A 9596-nucleotide genomic window follows, 5' to 3' on the forward strand; every position below is an offset into this window, starting at 1 on the left:
TTATTTGGTCATTGTCTCTCATTTTTTGAAAGTCATAAGTATTTCTTGCTTTATCAATACAAGACTGAATGTTGTCCAGATCTAGCTATATCTTGTCCAAAGTTTCCCTTGACATCACTCTTGTATTACTTCTGGAATTTAGTTCTTTTATTGTTGTTTGGACCAAGAGTGTAGTGGGATCCAGAGCCAATTGTTCCTGGCAGAACCGAAGCTGAGCATCAATGATCAGCTAGTAAATGTAAATCAAAAACTGCAGATACTGCAAATCTGAAACAAAAACAGAAAATGCTGGAAACACTCTGGAGGTTAGGCCAACATTCCAAAAGACGTACAGGTTAGGAAGTTGTGGGCATGCTATGTTGGCACCGGAAGTGTGGCGACACTTGCGGGCTGCCCCCAGAACACTACACAAAAAGATGCATTTCATTGTGTGTTTCGATGTACATGTGACTAATAAAGATATCTTAATATCTTAGGTCTAAGACTTGGCTTCCCTCTTTCCCAGTTCTGACAAAAGGTCTTCAATCTGAAATGTTAACTCCATTTCTCTTTCCACTGACGTTGCCTAACCTGCTGAGTGCTTCCAACAATCTCTGCTCTTGTAGCAGTGATCAGGTTACTGGCAAGTACAGTATGTGCCAGGACATGGAAGAGTACTGATTTATCAGCAGAAATAGACCTCCTTGCCTATATTTGACCTGATGTCATGACACTTCATGAGGTCCAGCGTCAATGTAACTCCCAGAGCTGTACTTTCCCAAACTTTTTCTGTCCGTACAGCCACCAGTGAGGAGGACATATCCTGGGATGGTGGTAGAGGATGCTAGAGACTGGCTAAAGTTCAATACTGTGAGCGTTCTCTACTTCCCCCTGGCCACTCACCCTGCCCTCTGTCCATATCCCAGGCCCCAATTGAGCTCTTTCCCCTCTGACCTGAAGTCAGTTCTGGGTGGCAAATTTGTAACCATGAGAGGTCAAAGGTTTACCTCCTGTCCCTAATCCTGAACTCATCGCTCCTCCTAGTTTCTCTCGTATCTAGTCTCTTACCCTTGCCAAATCTACAGTGCTTTAGTAAGTATGCTGCCAGGCTACCAGTCCAGAGATATCAGTCCAAATTCCACCAAAGTCAAAGTCGAGTTTATTGTTGAGTTTTTTTTTATGTAGAAGTACATATATGCACAGATGCAATGAAAAACTTACTTACAGCAGCATCACAGGCACATAGCATTAGAGACACAACACTCACAAGAAAAAAACATAAACTAAACATAAATTATACTAAATTATACAAGGAAGAACACAATTAAAACAAAAAAAAAGCAAAGTCCATTGTAGTGCAATGTGGTCACAGTGTTGCTATACTGAGGTAGCGATTAGGGTTGTGCAGGTTGGTTCAAGAATCGAATGGTTGAAGAGAAGTAGCTGTTCTCGAACCTGTGGTGTGGGACTTCAGGCCTCTATACCTCCTGCCCAATGATAGCTGTGAGAAGATGGCATGACCCAGTTGGTGAGGATCTCTGATGATGGATGTTGTCTTCTTGAGGCAGTGCCTCACATAGATACCTTCAGTAGTGGGGAGGGATGTGCCCATGATGTATTGGGCTGAGTCCACTGCTCTCTGCAGCTTCTTATGCACATGGGTGAGTGCTGTGAGAAGGGGTTTGTGGATTTGGAAGAGTGGACTTGAGAATTCCAAAGAGAAGTATCCCTTTGGAATGCTAAAGGGGGAGGGGAGGGGAAGATATGTCGAGTGGTGGATACCCTTTAGAGCTGACAGAAGTTATGGAAGATGATAAGATAAATGTGGCTAGTGAGATGGAAGGTGAGGAAAGGAGCAATGCTATCCTTGTTCTGGCTGGGAAGAGAAAGATGAGAGCAGATTTACAAGAAATAGAGAAGACCTGTTTGAGAGCCTCGTCAACTACCGTAGAGGGGGCCATGGTAAAGGGAAGAGGAAGAAATCTTAAAGGCATAGGCATTCCCCCGGTTCTCTCCACCCATTTCCCTCTTAAGCACATTTGTTTTCTCACATTTCCAGTTCTGTTGAAGGGTCTTTGACCTGAAATGTCAACTTATTTTCCCCCAAGCAAATAATACCAACCTTACCAACAATACCCAACATGTTGTGAAAGGTTAAAACATTGTCCATGGAACCACCCAACTCAATTCCCATTAAACTGCTGACCAGCCAATTTCCTTCCATACTTCCTGCCAAATGAAATTTTAAACCGTTCCCTCTCCCGAGTTGTTATTCCCCACCTTTCAACTCTGACATCACTAAATATCACAATTTCACTAATCTTTTTCCTTTCCAAAGGCCCTGAATATATTGTGTCCCACACTGTACCCACCTTTGTATAATTTCAAGTTTGTCTTTCTCCATTTGGGTTTCCATTCCTGCCATCACTGAATCAGGTCTAAATAAAGTTACAAAAAGGCACCTTCTGACTGATAAGATGCACAACCCCGCCTTTCTTTTTGAACTGCCTGAAGTCTTAGGCATACCTCACCTCTGATGCCTAGCAGAGCAGTTTGACCAGTTTTCTTTGGAGAATCTGTTGCAGTGGCTTCTCTTCCCATACTATTACATCAGGAACATAGAACTGTACAGCACAGGAACACACCCTTTGGTCCACCATGTTTGTGCCAACCATGATGCCAATCTAAACTAATTCCATCTGCCCGCACATGGTCCATATTCCTCTATCCCCTACCTGTTCATTTGTCTGTCTAAATGCCTCTTAAGCATTGCTATTGTGTTTGCTTTTACCACCTCCCCGGCAGCACGTTCCATACACCTACCATTCTTCGTGTGGACAAACTTGCCTCACAAATCTCTTTTAAACTTTCCTGGAGTCTAAAGACTTTCTCTAGCTTTGTCCTATTTCTGATCTGCATGCTTGGTGACATCTTCCAAAGATATGACTAATATTCTGACAATACCCAGCTCTACATATCTCCCACCTCCTTTCTTTACCTTTCCACCTGGACTATGTTATCAGGCTGCTCACGGTCCATCAAGCAGTCCCAGGTGAGCTGAAATTAAACCAAATCTATTGTTTATGTTCCCTGTTACAAATGCTCATCCTTAAATTCAAAACCATAGCTACCTACTGTCTCAAACTAGATGGGTCACAGCTTGGGAATCCTTTGTGATATTGAGATGAATTTCTAACTCCTTTTCCTGTGCATCGAAAGATTGCCTCTATCTAACTCTGTATTATTGCCTGTCTCCATCTCTGTCAGCTTAGCTGTTGCTGAAAAGTTCAGTGTTTTTGTTACTCATCTATTCCAATTTATTCCTGGCTGGCCTCCCTTCTTCCATAAATTTGAGCTTATCCAAAGCTCTGCTATCTGTATTCTAATGTCAAGAGATTTTATTCATGTCTTTGCTCTCTGACTTGGAATTGGCCAAAGAGTCTTGTGCAATGAGAATCATATTGATCTCTCTAGTGTTTACAGCACTAAACAGGTCATTATTCAACACTGATTGTTGAATATGTTTACAGAAAGGATGTAGGAATAGCTGCCAAGAGAGAATTAAAACATGGCACAGAAACAATTATGGGGCACAACCTTCTGCAATTCATAGTAGATTTTCAGTTGGTAATAAAATTTGAATGGTTTCCATAATGGGTGGGCAATCTGGTAGTAATCACTCCATACTGACAATTCTCTCCAAACTTATTTTTAGAAGAATCATAGAATTCATCCAATTAACTCATTGTACACATAGTTGATTGTGGTGGAAGATCTTTGTTATTCAGATGGAAAAATATTTTACATGGCAAGATAGATTCACAGAGTGAATTTTTGTATTTATAGCAGGTGAATTTAGTTGAATAATGTATGGAGACTAGTATAATATAAATCCAGCACCATTTACTGCTGGTAATCAACTACAAATAGTAAATCAATAAACATATCACCTTGACTTTGATTAGTTTGTCAATCAGCATGAGAAGGATACAAGTTATGCTATGATGCCACCTGTCTACCAATCTATTTGTGAACAATTTGGTAAATTGGTTTATTATTGTCACATGTACTGAGGTACAGTGAAAAACTCTTTTGCATGCCATCCATATAGGTCCTTTCATCACATCAGTGCATTGAGGTAGTACAAGGGAAAACAATAACAGAATGCAGAATAAGGTGTTATAGTTACAGAGAAAGTGCAGTGCAGGCAGACAATAAGGTGCAAGGCCATAATGAGTTACATTGTGAGATCAAGAGTCCATCTTATCATACTAGGGGACTGTTCAATAGAATTATAACAGTGGGATAGAAGCTGTCCTTGAGCCTGTTGGTGTGTCCTTTCAGGCTTTTGTATCTTCTGCCTGATGGGAGGGGTCAGAAGAGAGAATGTCTGGGAGGGTGGAGTCTTTGATTATGTTGGCTGCTTTACTGATACAGCGAGGTGTCCATGGAGGGGTGGCTGTTTTCTGTGATGTTCTGAGCTGTGTCCACAGCTCTCTACAGTTTCTTGCAGTCTTGGGCAGAGCACCAAGCTGTGATGCATCCAGATAGGACGCTTACCATGGTGCATCGATTAAAAATGAGTGAGGGTCAAAAAGGACATGCCAAATCTCTTTAGCCTCCTGAGGAAGTAGAGGCACTGGTGAGCTTTCTTGGCCGTGGTGTCTACATGGTTGGACCAGGACAGGCTGTTGGTGATGTTCAGTCCTAGGAACTTGAAGTTCTCGACCCTCTCGACGTCAGCACCGTTGATGTAAACAGGAGTATGTGCACCGCCCCCCCTTCCTGAAGTCAATGATCAGCTCTTTTGCTGACATTGAGAGAAAGGTTGTTGTCATGACAACATGTCACTAGGCTTTCTATCTCATCCTATACTCCAACTCATCATTATTTGAGATTTGGCCCACTACGGTGGTGTCATCTGCAAACCTGTAAATGGAGTTAGAGCAGAATCTGGCCACACAGTCATGAGTGTATAGGGAGTAAAGCAGGGAGCTGAGGACACAGCCTTGTTGAGGATAATCACAGTGGAGGTGTTGCTGCTTATCCTTACTGATTGTGGTCAAGAAGTCAAGGATCCAGTTGCAAAGGGTGGTATTGAGTTCCAGGTCTAGGAGTTTGGAGATGAGTTTGTTTGGAATTATAGTATTGAAGGCGGAGTTATAGTTAATAAACAATATTGATGGCGGAGTTGTAGTCAATAAACAATTTCATGTTAATATATTAGTAAAAAATATATCATTCAAGATGGAGTATACAACAAATAAGACAAAATTCTTGGATAATAAATCTGTACTCTGTATATAAGTAACATTGCATTCAACCACAAGAGTAAACTTGCAGGAAGCATAAAAAATGAATGCAAAAATCATCCTCCAGTTCTGGTAACATCCTTGTGAATCTTTTCTGCACCCTTTGCAGCTTAATGACATCCTATAGCATACATCCAGAATGCAGCTTGTATTTCAAGTGTGGTCTCAGCAATGTTTCATACAGTTGTATCATGATGTCCCAACTCTTGTACTCAATGCCTTGCAGATGAAGATAAGTGTGCCAAATGCCAACTTCACCACCCTGTTTGCCTGTATCGCCACTTTCAGGAAACTATATACCTGTATCCCTGGGGCTTTCTATTCTCTGACACTCTCCAGAACCCTGCTATTTATTGTGTAAGTGCTGCCCTACTTTACCAAAATGCAACACCTCGCACTTGTCCAAGTTAAATTTCATCTGCCATTCCTTGGCCCACTTCCCCAGTTGATCTAGATCCTGTTGTAGTCTTGGATAACCTTCTTCACTGTCCACTATACCATTAAACATCAATGTTGCAAACTTATTAACCATGCCAACTACATTCTCATCCAAATCGTTAGTATGTATGACAAACATCAGGTGACCCAGCACTGATCCCTGCAGTACACCACTGGTCACAGGCTTCCAGTCTGATAAACTACCACTACCACCCTCTGACTCCTACCATCAATCCAATTTTGTATCCAATTGGCTAGCTCACCCTGAATCCCACATAATCTAACCTTTCAGGCCTTGTTAATTTGATAAATTAATGTACATCAAATAATTCGAAGGGTAATAGTGTGGACTTCTTGAACCATCATAATCATCATGTGATGAAGCTCCTCCAAGAGTAATATGTAAGGAATTCTACCAGTGAGGCAGAGCAGTGGGAATATTTTTTTACTGTTGTAGCAAAGACACAGCAAAATGGTTGGTCATTTGGCTCCTTCTGTTTCATAAAGTTCTTTGTTTTCACTGTCAGTTCAAATATAATCTGAAATTAAAATCAGTTACATTCACTTACTGTTGGATCATAAAAATGGGTATTCTTCAAAGCAGCATATGATGAAAATTGTGTCTGACTCTCATATATGGCCTGATTGCCTCAGGCCCCTTTTATATCTTTTCCCTCTTACCCTAAACCTAATCCCTCCAGTTTTAGACTCCCTTACCCTGGAAAAAAAGTCTGTGACTATCCACCTTATCAATGCCCCTTTATAAACCTCTATAGGTCACCCCTCAGCCTCCTTTGTTCCAGGAGAAAAAGTCCCAGCCTTTCCAGCCTCTACTTAAAACTCAAGCCCTCCAGTCCTGGCAACATACTTGTGAATTTTTTCAGCACCCTCACTAGCTTAATCATATCCTTCCTATTGTATGGCAACCAGTAATTAAATGTGTTGTTCTGAACCACAGTGATACTGTATTGTTGATAAATAATTGGATAATTTCAGGCTTAAAATTAATTGTTTTCTGCAATCTATCCATCTGACTCTTTGTATGGATACCCCTACCAGGGGCCTAGGGAGTGAGCTATTGCAATATCTTTGATGGTCAGTATGAAGCACATCAGTGAGAATAAATGTGTGCTACACCTAGTCCCCACGAGAATCAGTCTTCCTTCAGCAAAAGCAGGGATATTTGTTGATGTGAATCTTCAGGCTATGATTCCAAAGCAAAATTGGGCAGAACTTGTTGCAAAACAATAATTTATTTCACAATAAAATTTATATTTCAGTGCTTACAAGGTTCTAAAGTGAAGATCTGGCTTTAACATGTGAATGAAACACATTTTGGCATTATATAAATGGGCTTAGTGATATCATGGTTAAGTTAATGGACGACCAGCCCCAGAATTCAGGACTTATCATCCGGAGACACTGGTTCACATCTCACTATGGCAGCTATGGAAGTTTAAATTCAAACAATGATTATAAAAATCAGGATTTTCTTTTTAAATGAAGGCTAGTCTCAGTAATAGCAACAATGAAACTACTGTATTGTCATAATAACTGTCTAGTTTACTAATGACCTTAAGGGAAGGAAATTCACATCATTACCAGTCTGACCAAAATATGACTCCAGATCCACAACTGCCTTTTCTGTCCAAAGGCCATTAGGGATGGACAACAACTGCCGGCATTGCCAGTGGTGTCCACATTCTGTGAACAAATTTGAAAAACAGATGAGCTTTAATTATATGTGGCATGCTTTTAATGGCTTCTCCTTGTTTTCTCTCCCCTCCAAAAAGTCACAGCATTGAAATGACAAGAGGCTCTTGGACATTTATTCACAGGTCCGGCTGTCATTGGGCACCATCAGGACAACATGAATTTCCTATTGTGGTGCTGGACTGGGACGTGTGCTAGGTAAGGGAATTATTTACCGTCGTCCACTTTTACAGTTAAGGAAGAATTTATCTTTAAGTGGATGAGACATATAATGGCACTGCTATTGCACCACAGCCTCTGAAGATGTGCATTTGTTTATACTGTACTTGTGACATTATAAGGAGATTAATGGATCATTAGATTCACTAATACAGTAGAAGACTGAATGCAGCAGTGATGATTTCATCAGTAGGATTGGCTGACGTGCTAGAGCAGTTACAGTATGTATCTACATGCCTTGGATCACAATATGAACGTCTCTTATTCAAGGACACTTCATGAAGGAGAAAATAAAACATAGTTATGAAGTTTTAACAAATGCAAGATCATTTGAATTGCATCATTAGAATTGTTAAGGATACTTCTGTGACATCTAATATCCATGCTAAGTTTAAGCAAGCCACTTTGCGAACCACTTACATACTTATGTTAAATACATCAAGAATATTTTTCCAAAGTAAAATACAAATGAATGGCAGAAACCCTACATGAGTAAACTCATGAGATATAGAAGATTATGCTAAAATAATGGGATTAAAGGATTAGCACAAAGGCCAGGAATGTTCACAGTTTAATATGCTTGTATGGCTGTTTATAAAGCTAATCACTTGGTTATTACATGTAGGGTAGAAATGAAAGGTTGATATACACTTGAAATATTATGGCTAGATGGAATTCTTTAAACCCTACAGAACGTAAAACAAATATATAATTATACATAAAGTAAATTACATTTTAGGAAATATATTTTAGAACTCCCGAAGCAGCTTTATTATTATGCACTTGGGGAAAAAAACCCTATCCATATATTTCTGCATAATTAAGTTCTTGCTTGCCCCTTCAGTTTAATTTATATTCGAAAATTGGTTTTCTGGTGTTGGTTTCTTAACTTTTGGTGCAAATGAACAATTTTCCTGTTAAATCAGATATTTTGGTTTCCTTTCCTCAATCTATTGTCCCAAGACACATGTATCAGTTCTGAGAATATAAATAATCATAGAGTCTCCCATGCTTAAGGAATGCATTTGTTTAATCCTACTTTGTACTCCACCCATTTCGTTACACTTACACTGCTTTTGAAGCACTTTCACTTACTGATGCATATGGAAATCAATAGAAAACTAGACTCTTTTATCAGAAACCTTTTTTCTAATTGTAATATGGTACCAACATTTGACTTTTTCTTTACCTTCAATATCTAGGTCGATGAAGATACTTTAAATGTAGCAGAAATGGTGTACATATAAAATCTGCAGTGTAAACTGTCGCAGTGAAAACCTAATGATAAAATGGTCTATTCAAGGGATTAACATAGAGTACTTTTTTTTATTGTCTGCTTATTTCCCTCTTTTTGTCTTTGTACAAGGAAGAGAAAGTATTTATATTTCTCAGGATGATAAATTACAAATTATTTAATAGTAACATGAAAGATACATTACAAAGGAAACCCTTGCTTATTTCTTAAGTATTTTGAGCATTATCAAGGATTATGCAGCAGATTAATAAAATCAAATGCAAGCAAAGCTCTTGGGTTAATTCCTGGAGGGATACAACTGAAATTCATAGAAGTTATGTTAACTTTCAATAGAACCTTGTTCAGATCACACCTGTCCTGTGACGAGTTCTGGGCTGTTAAATTTGGCTGCAAAATCCTTGTTGTCTGCTGCAACAGGTATTCATTTGCTTCCAATTGTCATTCAATACGGCCAGTGCATATTAGTAGGGTGAGCTGCATCAAATGACACTTTGAAATAGATTCTTAAGTATGCTTCATTATTGTGCATTAGAAATGTGCATGGTAAGCAGATGATGACATTAGTCTGCATACAATGCTGATTGCTGCCAAACTGGAGCTCAATGATGCAGTTTACACCATGTATAAAACAAGGATGGAAGATTGATAAAGATTCTCCAACGTGTGCCATTTAAAGGGAT

The sequence above is a fragment of the Pristis pectinata genome, chromosome 11 (genome assembly GCF_009764475.1).
Source record: "Pristis pectinata isolate sPriPec2 chromosome 11, sPriPec2.1.pri, whole genome shotgun sequence".
Classification (NCBI taxonomy): domain Eukaryota; kingdom Metazoa; phylum Chordata; class Chondrichthyes; order Rhinopristiformes; family Pristidae; genus Pristis; species Pristis pectinata.